At 44.7% G+C, this 15,673-nt stretch overlaps 1 protein-coding gene across 7 annotated transcripts in view; it reads right to left on the bottom strand.

The window, feature by feature from the left end:
- LYN (LYN proto-oncogene, Src family tyrosine kinase) overlaps nucleotides 1–8,894 on the bottom strand; it is a 44,820-nt gene extending 35,926 nt beyond the window's left edge. The window contains exon 1 of one of the 7 annotated variants that reach the window (XM_079984623.1): nucleotides 8,605–8,894. The gene's annotated coding sequence lies outside the window, so the exon portion shown is untranslated. Of the gene's footprint in view, nucleotides 1–7,410; nucleotides 7,509–8,604 lie in introns of those variants that run through there. The other 6 variants (XM_079984626.1, XM_079984624.1, XM_079984621.1 and 3 more) reach the window with 6 other exon arrangements.
- Nucleotides 8,895–15,673: the final 6,779 nt, after the last annotated feature.

The raw sequence follows: 15,673 nt of genomic DNA, 5'->3' as shown, positions 1-15,673 counted from the left end.
GGGAGCTGCCCCGCTGCCTGCACCCCCTGGCTACACCCATGAAGTAGCATTTTTAACTACTGTCACAGATTTGACATTTACAAAAACATAACATACTAATACATTAAATCTTCAGATCACCAGAGATGTACATTATGAAAGTTATCAAAGCTTTACTAGAGTAACAGAGCTACTGTGTGAACACACACACACCTTAGCACCCTATGTATCATAGTATCTTTCACTTTTCTTTTAGAATATTCTAAAGGGGTGGGAAACCTCCAGTCTGCAGACCAAATTTAGCCCAGCATGGGTCCCAGTTTGGACATGGTTGACTCAGCTGCACAAATGAGTTCCCCACAGTTGATCCCTGCAGAAGGCAGGCTTGAGTCACTGGCTATGAGCTAGTGCTGGATCAGCTGCACAACTGAATCCCTCTTGGATAATTTCATCAAGCAACCAATCCCTGAAAAAAACAGGATTGAAGTCACCTCCCTTGAGTTGATATGTGGTAGCTTACAAGCCCTGCCCCACCCGCACCTCAAATTTGAGCCACAATGGCTAGGGTCAGGGCTTTTTTTCAGCCAAAATTCCGTTCCAGCATCTCTCAGGTGAGTGCCACTGCCATTATAAGAGAACAAGGTGAGTCCCGGAATGGCTTTTTCTAGAAAAATAGCACTGGGAAAATAAGAATTTGGTAATACCCGATTCCCCAACCCTATTTTAGACTCTAAAACTTGAGAGCAGTCTTTTTCAATGACTATTAGCTATATCAGGTGTGTTCTACCTCCACTGTCAGACGCTTCTGAATACCAGGTTCTGGATACCACAGAAAGGGAGAGTGTTCTTGTGCCCAGGTCTCCTACTTTCAAGTCCCCACAGGCATCTGGTTGGCCACTGAGAACAGGTTGCTGGACCAGATGGGCCATTGGCCTGATCCAGCAGCCACTTCCTATGTTCATCCTGGTGCCCTCCAAATGTTTTGAACTACAACTGGAGGATGGAGTCCAGCCTGGCTGCAGGCTATTTTAAAGAATAAACTGGTAATAGCTAGCATACATTGACAAAGCTGCTCAGAACACCATTCACAGAATCATAGAGTTGGAAGGGACCCCAAGGGTCATCAAGTTCAATCCCCTGCAATGAAAGAATCTCAGTTAAAGCATCCATGCCAGATCACCAGCCAACTTCTGCTTTAAGATTTCCAATGAAGGAAAGCCCACCATCTTTTGAGAAAGTCCCTTCCATTGCTCTACATCAGCCTTCCCTACCTAATCTGGGTCCCACTGGATGTTTGGACTCCAATTCCATAAGCCCCAGACACAAAAGCCAATGGTCAGGAATGATGCAAGTGATAATCCAGAACATCAGGAGAACCACAGGTTCCCCACCCTTGCATTTCATTGTTGGTAAAGAAACACAGGTCTGGCAGTAGCACACAGCATCTTTATGATGCCTGCCTTCCCTCTTCCCACTTTCCATGAATATTGCACACTGGCAGTTGATGGCCACCAATTTGCTTTTTCCAGTGTGCAAGCTATCATATCAATACATTACGTGGGGGTGGTGGGGAGTGGGGAAGAGTGTTGTACAAACTTAGAGCGTCAGAACAAACAACTCAAAACCTGTGGAAACAAAAACTAACAACACCCCCGCAAGACAGCAGCTTGTTAAAAACATTGCATGCTGAGGACGTCTGCACATTAGCTATGCATGCATGCCACCAGTCAACAGCACATGGTGATAACAGAAGCACCATAGCAGCACACCCATCTCACACACAGTGCACAACTATGCTCCCAGAAATAAAGGTGAGTGTGTGTCCTTTTTTTACAAGTGACAACCCTTTATCGGAAGGGCTGGCAAAAAACACAGCCGTCTATGTGAAGGATCAAGTTTAAAGATAAAGAACATTAAGAAGGGAAAGCAGAATCCTAAATAATAATATTTTTTTTATTAAAGATTTTCTTGGTTTTCAAAAGTACATGCCTTGTCTCATTTTTCAGGTTGTACAGTTCAGGTTTTCTATAGATCAGTTACATTTATTATGAGACATTAGTGTAAGAGTACAGTATAAGGTCAAGTATAAGGTCAAGAAGAATGCGGGGAGGAGGAGGGGTGGTGTTAAAATTTATATTTCTTTACAGTGTACATGTAGCGTTTTGTGTCGGCGTCAACTGGATAGGTTCTCTTTCTCAGAATCCTCAAAGTTGACCTACAACAGCACCTGGACTGAGCAGGCACAAAGGTCACCTGGTTATAGCCGTCTCTGCAGTGGCGTAGCGTGGGGGGGTGCAGGGGAGGCCGGCCGGGCACAACATCTGGGGGTTAGGGTTAGGGGGCGCAAATCCACGGGTTAGGGGGCACAAATCCACGGGTTAGGGGGCGCAAATCCACGGGTTAGGGGGCGCAAATCCACGGGTTAGGGGGCGCAAATTACTTGCCTTGCCCCGGGTGCTGACAACCCACACTACGCCACTGCGTCTCTGCTGTGTTGAGATCTATTTCTGTTAGCTAGTATTTCTAAGTTGCCACCCAACCAGGAACAGAAAACTCAGCTTCCTCCACCAGAGGCCCCAGCAAGCAGAAGGCATATACAGGTAGAACCCAGAAGCTTCTCAGGAAAAGGGTTCAATTCCTGTTTTGGTGCCAGTGATTCCACACAGTAAACGCTAACAATACAGTGGTGCCTCGCAAGACGAAAATAATCCGTTCTGCGAGTCTATTCGCCTAGTGGTTTTTTCGTCTTGCGAAGCATCCCTATTAGCGGCTTAGCGGCTATTAGCGGCTTAGAAAAAGGGGGGGGGAGGGAAAAAACTTGCAAGCCCATAGGGAAATTTGTCTTGCGAAGCGCCTCGAAAAACGGAAAACCCTTTCGTCTAGCGGGTTTTTCGTCTTGCGAGGCATTCGTCTTGCGGGGCACCACTGTACTAAATAGAACATGCCGGGTGCCTGTGGGAGGAGAACTAGCTTTTTGTAAAGTAAAGGGAAGGAAGCCATTTGTACAAGAATGAAGTCTTCAGCAACAAGGTTGCTGGAGGCAGGAGAGAAAGGTAAGCAATGGGTAATAAGAGGTTTGGGCTCAATATGTACCCTATGGAGATTAAATTTTGGCCTCCACAATGCAAAACCTACTTTTTGGGGAACCTACTGGAAACAAGCTTGGAGTTGAAACCAGGCCTCCCAAACTAGAGAACAATACCATAATCACAGTCACAGGAGCAGACCAGAGAATGAACTCTCATAGAGCCTCTCTGGGGGGCCAGGCCTACAACATAGCATCCTCCCCCCACTTTATCCACTAGTGGTCAAATATAGGGATTCTAGTCACATCGGCCAGCATGGGGTGGTACCACTACCACTATGTGAAGTGGTAGCTTAATAGAAAATGTTTAGCTGACATGAAATCCCAGGGGAGAGGAGGATGGAGAGATATAGAAGGTGATGTGCAGGGAAGCTTTCATTTCGGGATCTCCATCGACTCCAGTGGGAAGGTTTAAGCTACATCTCTTGCTTGTTAGCTTTTAGGCACCAAGCAAAGCTCATTCTGTTCCCTTGTACATTTAATAAATTTCTATGGATCAGAGATCCTTTTAATCGCCTTTAGTGCTGTCTCTATTAGGGCTTTTAATTGCCGACTACATTTTATCTATTTTTATGTGCTGTTTCATGTGTGTTGGTTATTGTATTTTAGTTCTTTGCAATGCAAGCTGTTTTGAGACTATCTGGAGAAAGGCAGGACAGACATCCTGTGAATGAAAATAGAAGTGCATGTATAATATCATGTTATCATCAGAGTTGGGATCAGCTCATAAGCACGCATGTAGCTCTAGCTACGTAGTTTCCTTCACTCTCCCAAACTAAAACAATCACCACTGAAAAGTGAAGAAAGAAAGTAAGGAAAGAAAGAGGAGTCAAGAACCGGATCTGTGATTTTATATATACCGGTATATATATTTAAAAAAACACCTGTGCAGTTTGCTACTGTAAGCTTTAATTAAATGGCATTTATGGTATTTTTGGAACTGCATGTTGCGAATTCAATATATTTCATTATTAATTCTATTGATTCTGATCTAGACTTTCCCCACCTCACCCCTGCCTTGGAAAAGCAGAGAAGTGTTTGTGTTTTTTCTTTGCATTTGTCTTTTTTTGGGGAAACGATCCCCTGCGGAGGGGGAAGAGAAACTACTGGAGAACAGGGAGCTCATAGCACTCCCTCAAAATTATTCAGCCTTCTAATCCCAATGTAGCTGAAAGAAATTATTTTTAAAAAACAGACTTCCTGCATGAAATAATGAAACCTCAACAAAAGGAACTGTGGCACCATCTTTAGCAACCGGGTAGAGGAACAGTCCCTTCAACAGAACATGCACTCTACCAGATGATAGTACAACAACTGACCAGATGTTTGAAGCAGTAGAATAAAATAATAATAATACTTTATAATAATACTTTATTTATACCCCACACATCTGGCTGGGTTGCCTCAGCCACTCTGTGGAATTGTATTAGAAGTGCCATCTGCTACATGTCTACTCAGAAGTAAGACACATTGAGTTCAGTGGGGTTTACTTCCACTTCAGTAGGTGTAATATTGCAGTCTCAAAATACTAGAGCATGGCAAGTACACAAATGGTAAACAGCTGCCTGGGTAAACAGATAGAAAGGAAGACAGGCAAGATGTATAGAAGTTGTCACTTTGGCAGGTACCTCAATATATAGAATTTTACAGTGCTTTTGTTCTAAAAAAAATGTTTAGGGGTACTCTCGTTTTCCTGCTCATAATGAAATACTGGAATTATATATTACACATTGTATCAGATATAGCCTCCATGTGATATTGGACTCCAATTCCCATCAGCTCCAGCCAGCATGGCCAGTGGCTAGGGATGATGGGAGTTGGAGTCCAACAAATGGAGGTCACCATGTTGGCTATACCTGTGTTATATATAAATATTATTAAAAGCTGCTACACAGCTATTAAAAGCATGGAAACTTCTTTTGTATCAAGTCCCATGAGCCAACAGTAGCCCCCATGTATGATAGCTTAAAGTTCTTTTGAAAAATAAGTTGACTCAACAGTGCAGCCATGCATTAAATAGTAGACAGTCAGATGTTGTTAAGACTCCAACTGTTATTAGTCCCAGCCAGCATGGCAAATCCATGGTCAGGGATTATGGGAACTGTAGTTCAATCAGGTCCCAAGGACCACAGGTTCTCAATTCCTGGTTTAAAGTACTGTAAGATGCCTTGTCTTGTCTTGGGGTTTCTTTCCAAGCATGATGAAATCACCTTAGTTGTGACTGTACAAACCACGGCTGCACGGAAACCTCTCAAGTGTCAATCATTTGAAATTTGGAAACAAAAAATGTCCACAGAAATACAAAAAAGGGAAGTCACTGCAGTACAGCTGAGTAATTAAAGCCAGTTCGAAGCCAAAAGTTCACTGGCAGAAGCCCCTGAGGAATTATTTCACTTGCAAAGGTAACTAGAGCCCATGTTCATTCCTCTAGTTCTACATGCAACCCTTTAAACAAGCATAGACTTTTATTTTGAGGAAGCACACTCACTTTCTATTTAGAAGTCCATTATGCATAACCTCTTAACTCTTTGCTGACTGAAAGAATCGCTCTTCTAAAGCACAGTGTGCTGCTAGTCATTATTTGTCTCACAAAAACTGCCATGGAAAAAAGAAAGCAATTAATTTTGACATAGGTGAAAAATAAGCAGATCTATATATTTTGATACACTTCTGCGATGCCACAAAAGAGTATGTCATTTTATGTCAAGAGTAAGTACATTCTCCCTTCTGGAGCGGAAAACCTTTTGACAATGTCTGTTCTTCTGGTGAAGTATGTGGTCACTACCAGCTATGAATATGCAAAGCCTTTCTTTATTAAAATGTGAATAAAACTAACTTTCCACTCTGTGTCCAACAAAAGCAATATACATTTGCCATCCCTTCCTTAAATTAACTCTGCATGATTCAAAACTTTATCAAAAGCAGTGATCTATTTCTTCTTCAGTACTTTACTTCAAACCAGCATACAGTGGTACCTCAGGTTAAGTACTTAATTTGTTGCGGAGATCCGTTCTTAACCTGAAACTGTTCTTAACCTGAAGCATCACTTTAACTAATGGGGCCTCCTGCTGCTGCCGTGCCGCCGGAGCATGATTTCTGTTCTCATCCTGAAGCAAAGTTCTTAACCTGAAGCACTATTTCTGGGTTAGCGGAGTCTGTAACCTGAAGCATATGTAACCTGAAGCGTATGTAACCTGAGGTACCACTGTACTACAACAGCCACTGTAGCATGGAGGGCACCCCGTGGGGAGCTACAGCACAAGATGCTGCTTGAACTTTTGGCACAATCTTTGTGTCCACTTTATCATTCTGTCTTCTATGGAGTGTGTGTACAGAGTCCCCATTTTGTCACGACTCTCCTTCAACCAGTAGTGGCTTGATGCCTCCTGTGACTGGTGAGGCAGGAGAATGGTAGGCAGAGGCAACTCATTCTAGTTTTCTCATCATCCTGCTTCCTTCCCTGCTGAGTTTTATAGGAGGAAAACTGAGACTAAGGAGAAAGAAGCTGATTATAACTAAGAAAGTAGGTAGGTAAGGCCTGGCTGAGGGTGGTTGGTAAGACAGAGTCCCATTTGCCCTAATAGACCAGCCTGCACTGCCTTCAACATTTATTTCAGATCATTCTGCAAATACATTTCCTAGATGTGACTCCCAAATTGTACAATAGTCATTGCATTTATATAGCCAAGGGCTAGACTACTTACTATTCAGAGAACAGTTTGTGGATACCTATGATGTAGCATTGTTGCAGCTAAGTATGTGTAGACCTGATTACTGATTGACTTTAATATCACAATGCTCTCTACTCTGGGGTAAACAAACAAAGCAAACACTTTAGTTTCCTGCCTTTGCTTCCCAAGGCACCAGTGCTTAATACATATATATATTTGGTTGGTTCCCTTTTGCGTGCCTAAGAAGACAGGAAGCCATTTTTGCAGCTGTTCTGGTTTTGGAGAAAAAAACAACTTTGTGAAATACCAATTGGGGAAGCTTAGAATAAAACAAATGAAAACTTTAATTTATCCAGCATTATATCTGTTTGCTTTAGGATTCCTTTTTATGTAATTGTTAACTTTAGTTCTGCCCAGATTTCTAAATCCGACAAATTAATCATGAATGGTAACAAAACAAAACACTAGCACTTGTGGTGATTCATTGCAAGCTTTACTTTTACTAAACCTTTTGATTACTTAACAGAGCTTAACAAAAAAGAAAAGTCATCAGAGTGCTTGTGGGGAACAATAGATTATAATGCATCAATATCAGATCAGTTCCCAAAGTTTTTTTTCTTAAGCAAACAAATTCCGATCGTAACAAGAAGGCAGGAAAATGTGAGCGGTACTTACAAAGGACTAAAACAACCAGTCAGATGACCTTAAGAATTCATCAGCACCACATGAGAGAATAGGCCGGATAAACGCCCCTTTCTGCAGGCTAAAGGAAAAGCGAGCCACTGCGAAAATAACGCTACTTCCTTTTAACTAAACTACTGTAACATGTTTTAATCTGGGGTCCAGATAGAAGTTCCTCTAGGGGTCAGGCGCGCGCACTGTCCAATTAGTGCCACACTTCCTCTTTTTACAAAATGTGCTCCGCGTATGGTTCACAATACAGGACTTTAATAATTTTCATTTTAATAAAAGAGAGCGCACAGAGGGAAGGAGCATTTATCAGATTTCAGGGCTTATTGGTGAAAAATAAAAGCTCCCTTGGTGTATTACCGCAGCTGAATTATGCAAGGTGGTTATCTAAAAATGATACAAAAGCCCAAAAGGCTGCAGCTGAGAGAAAGGGATTTATCAAAGCCCTCGCCCTAGGAAACTTCACGGTTGATAGGAATCCCAATCTCCCGCAATGCTCTCTATTCATTGATCTCCACCCCCCGCGCCACTTCATAATAGAGAAATACTCCTGTAATCGATCTAAAAATCTGTGGCCACGCCTTCTTTCCCCTTGTTCGGGACTTATCTCGCGCAGCCTTTCTTCCCCCTCCAAAGAAAGGACCGTGCTCTTTGCGTGTGCGAAAGTGATGTTTGGCTGGCAAAATGCAAGGCGAAGAGCTGCACCACAGTTCGCACCGGTTTGGCCAAGCACGAGCCCAGGTGCTCCTGCCCTGGGCGACAGCAGTGTCGCCTGCAACCCTATGCACGCTTACCTGCGAGTAAGTTCCACTGAACTCAATGGGGCTTACTCTTGAGTAGGCACGCCGCAGCCTTGCACTAAAGCAACCCACAGATCTTTAGACGGGGGGCATCTACCTCATGGAGGAAATTATGAGGAACCAACCAGCGAAGATTCAGCTTTCTCTCTGCAGGGCAACAGGACTTTGCTACGTGGCTAAAAGCAGCAGCAGCAGCAGCAGCAACACCACAGACGCTATTAGCCCGAAGCGCGGCGGGGAAGCGGCATAAATGCTTCGGAAGCGGCGGGAGGAGTTCAAATTGCCAGGCTTCGTCCTTTGGAAGCCAAGCCACCTTCCAGCCGCTCCTTCCCGCCACCCAACCGGGGCTTTGCCGAGAGGGTGAGGGGAGCCCACTTACTTTCCGCGGGGTCCCGAGCTTGGGAAGTCCACGCTCGCTGCTTCAGCCCAATGGCCCGGATAGAGCCCGAGCCCGGCGGGAGCGCCTCGCCGGCAGCCGCGCCCTTTTCTCGGCCACAGGGGAACTGAGAGCGCGCCCGAGGGGAACCAGCCAGCCGCCGCCTCCCGCCAAGCGCCCGTCCTGCTCCCTCGCAGAGAGGAACTTGGGCGGCTTTCGCAGCCTGTCGGGGGCTGAGGCTTCGCCGCTCACTTCCTGGTCCCGGGAAATTTGCATAGCAGGTCGGGAAGGTGGCCGGCCGGCGAGGAGGGGGGGGGGAATCTTTCTTGGAAACCGAAAGGCGGGTCCCGTCGGCACGACGACGAGGCGCTCCAAGGGCAGCGGCAGTGCGGACACACGCGCTCCGAGAGCGGGAGAACTGGCTCGCTCTTTCTCGCGCTGGCAGCCGGGGCTCTTGAGGGCAGCCGGCCCCCCGGCGCGGAGGGGAGGGGACTCGGCCCGCGGCTCCGAGCTCGGTCAACCCCAGGCAAGCAGCTGCGCGCCTTCCTTGTGGGTGGGGAGTAATTCTTCTGACCGAAGCAACCCGGTGCGCGAGGGGATAAAAATAGCCAAGCCAAGTGGACTCTGGTCCCAGCTCTTCGCCGTCGCCAACCTCGGAAACGAGCCTCCATCGGGGCCTAGTCTCCCCCCAAGAAGCCTGCCCAAGTCTGGCTCGCGTGGTCCTGGGCAAATCAGGGCCTTCCGGCCTTTAGCCCCCTCTAGTGAAATGGGGAATAGAAACCTTGATTGCATAAGGAAGGCCTCTGGAGATCAATACTCTAGCCACATGCTCCAGTGCTGCGTTACACCACCCCAGTCTCAGAGCCAGGAGAAATGCAGGGGGTTCTGGGGCTTCCCCAGGGTTCCGCTTCCTTAGGGCCAATGGAGATGGTGGTGTCTTTTGGAGATACGGTTTTATTTACACACATATACCACCTGAGCATATGGAGAATGGAGAGGCTGGCAGCAATGACACCCCAAAAGATCTTGCTTCTCCTTTAGGTTTCCAGGGGAGCCCCTAAAGCCCAGCACATGTTATACTAGCACCTTCTAGCATTCCGGACCCAACTGACTGTCACACACACTAGCCTATTGTTCTACATAGCAGCTAGGTGAGACAGTGGGGGTGAGACCCTTCTGTCCCTTCTGTGGCATGGAGCAACTTTGGTTATGCTAAATTGTGGTATTTAAGCCATTGCCTTGACAAAGGAACTAGTTTGGCAAGCTTGCTCTTAAACATTCTACCCCCACAGACACATGATCCAGTGAACTGGAAAGGGACCCAGGGTACCATTCAACTGACACCTTCCAAACACATAACAGTTACTACGCAGGATCAGCTCTGTGGCTGTATACACATCACCATTTATTTTGCAGCCAGTGTACTCCCATTGCTAGTTTTTGAAGCCACATACACATGAGGTCAACCCAGAGCTGGCTCTGCCCTTAGGCATACTGAGGCAGGTACCTCAGGAGGAAGGTACCCAAGGCAGCTGCCCTATAGGTGCCTTTCCCCCACCACAGAAGCAGAGCCAAGATCAGCAAGATAGATTGTGTGGGATTTCAGCAAGATCTTATTCAAGATGAAAGCCAGCAGCAGAGGTGACAAGGTGGGCAGAGAAGTGGCAACAGCAGGGCAAGGCAGCGCTTCCCATTTTGCCTCAAGTGGCGAAACGAGATGTGCCACCCCAGTTTAGCCACAATCTATATTGGTTATCGGTTCTGTAGGTTCTTGAGAAGTGCTGTGTATTGCATTTTTCATCAAAGCAGCTTTGCTTCAGCCGGAAAACAAGCAACATCCACTTTGCAGGGGTCACCCAGTTATGTACATTTGAGGCATCTGTTGCACATGTGCAAATGTCAGCTTTGTGGAGAGGTGTTCGGGGGGGAGGGTGCATGGGGGAAAACCAAACAGGATAATACGCATTGGGTAAAGACACCCTCTTACCCATCTCTGATGTGTACAGCAAGGGGCAAATGTGGCTTGAATCACAGCAGGAGGGGAAATACCTTCACTACGTTTTAAGCCACTAATGCGTACATAGCCTGATTCAGTTGCGTGCACTGCATGGCCTTGGACAGCTCTCAGCATTTCAGCTTGTAATCCCTCTATCTATAAAATGAGGGAAACCAAGGCTTACCTTAGAAGAAAGGCAAGCACAATAAGATTGTAAAGTTAAGAGTTGTTAAACCTCTGGCAGGGGAGCCTACCTGTGGATGAATCGGCATGACTTCTGCTAATGGAGGCATTAACCGCTGTGTAGATACAGCTGAGTGGCCATCATTTCAAGATAGACAAACTGTTTCATGCAACATGTAGCTCATGTATGGCAAAAATGGTCACTAGGTGGGATGGCGTTTAAAATGGATTAGACAAGAAGCATAGTCTACTGAAAACCTTTAGTTATGATAAAAATGGAGCCTCCATGTCCAGGAACTGTGTACCCCTGATAATCACTTGTCAGGAACAAGACCTCTCAGTTTTGCTGCTGCTTGTGAGCATCACGGGAGCATCTGTTTCCCAAGTATTGGAGGCTGTATATGTGAAGCAGAACTTTGGCCTGCTCTTCTGATCCTGCAAGAGCTGTTCATGTTCTTCTTTCCTTTCCATATGAAACATGCCATGCAAATACCTTTATGGAAACAATGCACCAACAAGTGTCAGCTTGTCATGCATCCAGCACCAACAGGAATATTTTCCTCGCTGGTATCCCATTTGTTCCCGATTTTTTGCTGTATGAAAAGCCAGGAATCATTAACAAGGGTTTTGGATTGTCATTGTATTTGATTGTGTGTGTGTTTTCATTTTGAACTACCAAGAGGACACTGTTGATTGGGAGGGATAAATAAGCCATAAACAAACAAACAAACAAACAAACAACACAATAATATATAGTTACAGGTAAGTAGCAGTGTTGGTCTGCCGTAGTCAAAACAAACAAAATTCCTTTCAGTAGCACTTTAGAGACCAACTAAGTTTGTTATTGGTATGAGCTTTCGTGTGCATGCAGGTGCTACTGGAAGGAATTTATTATTATTGTTATTGTTATTATGTTTTGACAATAATATATACTTACAGTGATGCTGATGCTGCTAATAAATAACAATTACTTAACAGCAGGAAAAGTAGAGGTAGGAGGCCACCCAGGTTTCCCCCAGAACACACTTAGGTAAGTCGTGTCTAATGTAGAAAGTTCTGGGGCTCAGTCGTTACACTGGAAACAGGTTTAATGTAAAATAAAATCAATGCATTCTCCATGTGTGTCTGTGTTTTTAATGACTGAGTAAATTGTTGCTGTATATGCTTGGAGACAGGGGTGGCAACTTGAACAAAATATTGCGGGAGGGCAGGTCCCCGCCCCACACAATTGATCACAAGATGTGGCACGCACACACCATTTGAATGACAATGCCCATCAACTTTTGGGGGTCTATCCCCTCAAATATTTTATGGGGGGGTGCTGAAGGAACCGTGGCCCCCAGGAGTTGGCTCCTATGCTTGGAGAGGTGTAGAGTGCTGAAATCTTCTATATGACTTCAATAGGAAACAGCTGGGAAACAGCTAAACAAGAGAGTTTTCATTTATGCCTATTTACAATGGAATTCTTTGCCTATTTAGAAGTAAGTTCTGCTGACCTGTGGGGTTTTCTCTCTGATAAGTGGTTATAGATTTTAAGCCTTACAGGGCACTCCCATGCATATTTACTCTGAAATAATTCACATTGTGTCCCATGGTGTTTGTTCTTAAGTAATGTTGCATAATATTGCAGTCTTAAAAGGCAAACCTGTGCACATTACTTGAATTTTAAGTCCCAATGAATTCAAATAAAAATAAATTCCACTGAATTCAATGGAACTTACTTATTTATATTAGATTCTATTTATGAGTCTCATCCCATAAGATACCTCAAATTGATTTCACTGTAAAAACATCAGCAATACAAAGAAAAAATAATTTCATATAGAGAAACAACTTGCTTCTGAGTATGCATGCTTAGGGTTGTGCTGTGTACAGTAAGTCACATATAGGTCAACTTAATGGTTAGGCTTTCAGATGAAAAGGTGAATATGTTTCTCAGCTGTCCTAAACCCCTTTGAGTTATAGGAGCTTGCAGGTACCAGTAATTGGAGCCTATTTGCCTTGCTAGCCATTGTGTGTTTAAGCGGCTGTCTTCTGCTGAGCTAATTGCACCAGTAATTTATTTCACACATTATCTTTTTTCTGCTTGACTTGAAAATGCAAATATCCTCCAGCTATTCATGTATATATCACTCACACTAACAATATGTATAATAACAGAGCCAGCTATGATTTACTGTATGAGTACATCTTACTGAATATGTTTGTCAATGCACTTGTGCTTCATTAATACCCAGCATCAGGGGTTCCCACTACAGATGACTGGGGAGGGGGATAAAAAGAGTAGCAACAGGGAAAAAGAATTGAACAACAACAATTTTTAAATATCACAAAATATGGCACTTCAGTTAGAACATTTGACTCCTTGACTAATATGCCCTACTATAGACATCAGCTGTAAGAATTTGGTGGGAAATACAAATAAAGCTTTGCATAAAGCTGTCCTGTGAAATGTTTATATTCAAATACATAATTTAGGTATGATTTCTGATAATAATGCCCTTCAATGACAGAGTTAAAATGTTTGCTGTGGGCTAACCCTGTAAAGAAAAATAATAAAAACATGTCATAGATTTACTGTGCTAAGAGCAAAATGCATAGATCAGAGTACCGGTAGATGTTCAAATTCTTTAAGGCTGGGTGTCACTGACAATTGCCCAGGGTGATCAATGGGCAGAGCATTCATTTGAGGAACAATGAAAACAAATGCACAGTAAACTGAAGTCTGGAAATAATGTGATTATAACTAACCATCTCCCAAACCCTTTCCCACTCGGCTAATCCCCTCTTGCTCCCCACCCTGTTCCCTCTCCCTCCAACTATCAACTGACAGAATCCCCACACTGCCCAGGCTGTCATTTCCTCCCTCCCTCCTGCCCTCCAAACACAAACTCCAAACATTTGTTCAAAACAGTTCTGTACTGCTTGTGAAGGATGCCATGGCAAACATCTAATTACATAGCCAACTCTCTAACTGACAAACAAAATAGCTATTCAGCTTTGGAATGCCTCAGATCAGGCTTTGATTACACAAGGATTACTATAGGATTATTATTTTTTGCACCTTTTCCCTCTTATATGACTGGTGAACAGAAGAAGTCACTGCTGCCTATAAGGTTGGGGTGCCCTTCTGGCTGTTGGACTAGATAGCTGGATCAGAAACTACAAAGTCACTGTGCTTTGTAGTGTTGCCCATCAGATCCAGCGAATGATTGGGCAGGAAACCTTCTGATCTTAGGAACTGAGCCTGACAAACTCCTAGGATGGAGCAGCCCATTGACAATCACCAAGCTCTTATTTGTGAAGCTGAATAGCAGATGGATGCACTGCTTAGAGTTCAGGTGAATCCAAAGAGAGTCTTCTTCTGTTATGGCTCTCCACTGTTGAGTCATGTTGGTGGAATGTATATCGTAATCCATGCTACTGTGGAAGTGGGCATGAAGCTGCCTAAGACCAGGGCAGTGCATACGTCATTTTAGCTTGATGATGTCTTCTCTTCTCGGCAACAGTTCTCCAAGGGATTCGTACAAGGAACTTTCCCAGCCTGTGAGATATCAGGAACTGAACCTCGGACCCTCAGCTGCTTTACCATCAAGCTACAGGCTCACTCCAATAGTAATTCTGAATTCATTAATGCAGAATAAAGGAGCATAATCCAGGATAATGCGGCAGACAGCAATCTTTCAACAGTGAAACTCTGTAAAGTACCCCTGTCCATAAAGGTAGAGGCAACAAATGCAGGTTTAACCAGTTGCAGGTATTTGCACAGCCAAAGATGCATGAATCTGGGTGCTTTAGTGATGTAGTTGCTGCTGAAAAAAATGCTTTCCATATAGCCATATAGTCCATAGGAACTGGAGGCCCCTCGACTGTCCTCGGGCCCAGTATAGGACCACTTTGACTGGATATCCCCAGCCGATGTGGACAGACTCCTCCGAGCTGGAAAGCCCACCACCTGTCCTCTTGACCCGTGCCCGTCTTGGCTGATTAGAGCGTGTCCAGACGAGGTGCGGGTCCCCCTAGGGGATATCATCAATTTGTCCCTTGGCACCAGGACATTTCCAGAGGAACTGAAGGAGGCAGTGGTGCACCTGCTCTTAAAGAAAACATCATTAGATCCCTTTGATCTGTCCAATTACCGCCCGGTTTCGAATCTTCCATTCCTGGGTAAGGTGATTGAGAGAGCGGTTGCTGAACAGCTTGGTGGGTTTCTGGATGAAACATCGGCTCTGGATCCATTCCAGTCCAGCTTCTGCGCTGGTCATGGGACCGAGATGGCTCTGGTCACCCTAACAGATTATCTCCGCAGGCAGCTGGATCGAGGCGGGTCGGGGCTGCTGATTTTTCTAGACCTGTCAGCAGCCTTCAACATGGTCGATCACGAACTCCTGGACCACCGCCTTGCTAGTCCTTCATTTCTATAAGGAGCCCCTATTTCTCCCAGCTTTAGTTCCATCTGCAGCCTACACCCCATTCCATATTCAAAACATTCAGAGGCCCCTGGAGCAGATTTTCAGGAGAATGCAATTGGAAGGGAGAGGTGAGAAAGCCCCATTCTGTGAATATGTTTTGTTCAGGGAAGGAAAGATAGGATCCAAAGTAATGTATGCAAGCAACAAATTGTGGGCTGGAGCATCAGTTCATTCTTTCCCCTCTCACCGTCCTAGAACAAGAAGGGTAAAAGGCAGCCTTGAAATATTCCAATTGTATACACAGATGTCCTCTCTTTGACCTAGAAAACCATGCTCTGTCCTGCAGGCATTATATCCTGCAGATTGGATTGCAGACTGGAATGTATGACCTCACTTTGTACATGTAGTATGTAATGCAAATTTGCATAGGAGCTTTCCTAAATGTTCAGAAGGCTTCACATGTATTATCTCAGTAATACAG

This window comes from Podarcis cretensis (assembly GCF_951804945.1).
Source record: "Podarcis cretensis genome assembly, chromosome: 7".
In the NCBI taxonomy this organism is placed as follows: domain Eukaryota; kingdom Metazoa; phylum Chordata; class Lepidosauria; order Squamata; family Lacertidae; genus Podarcis; species Podarcis cretensis.
The sequence above is the reverse complement of the archived record's forward strand: the minus strand, read 5'-3'. Positions and strand labels throughout refer to the sequence as shown.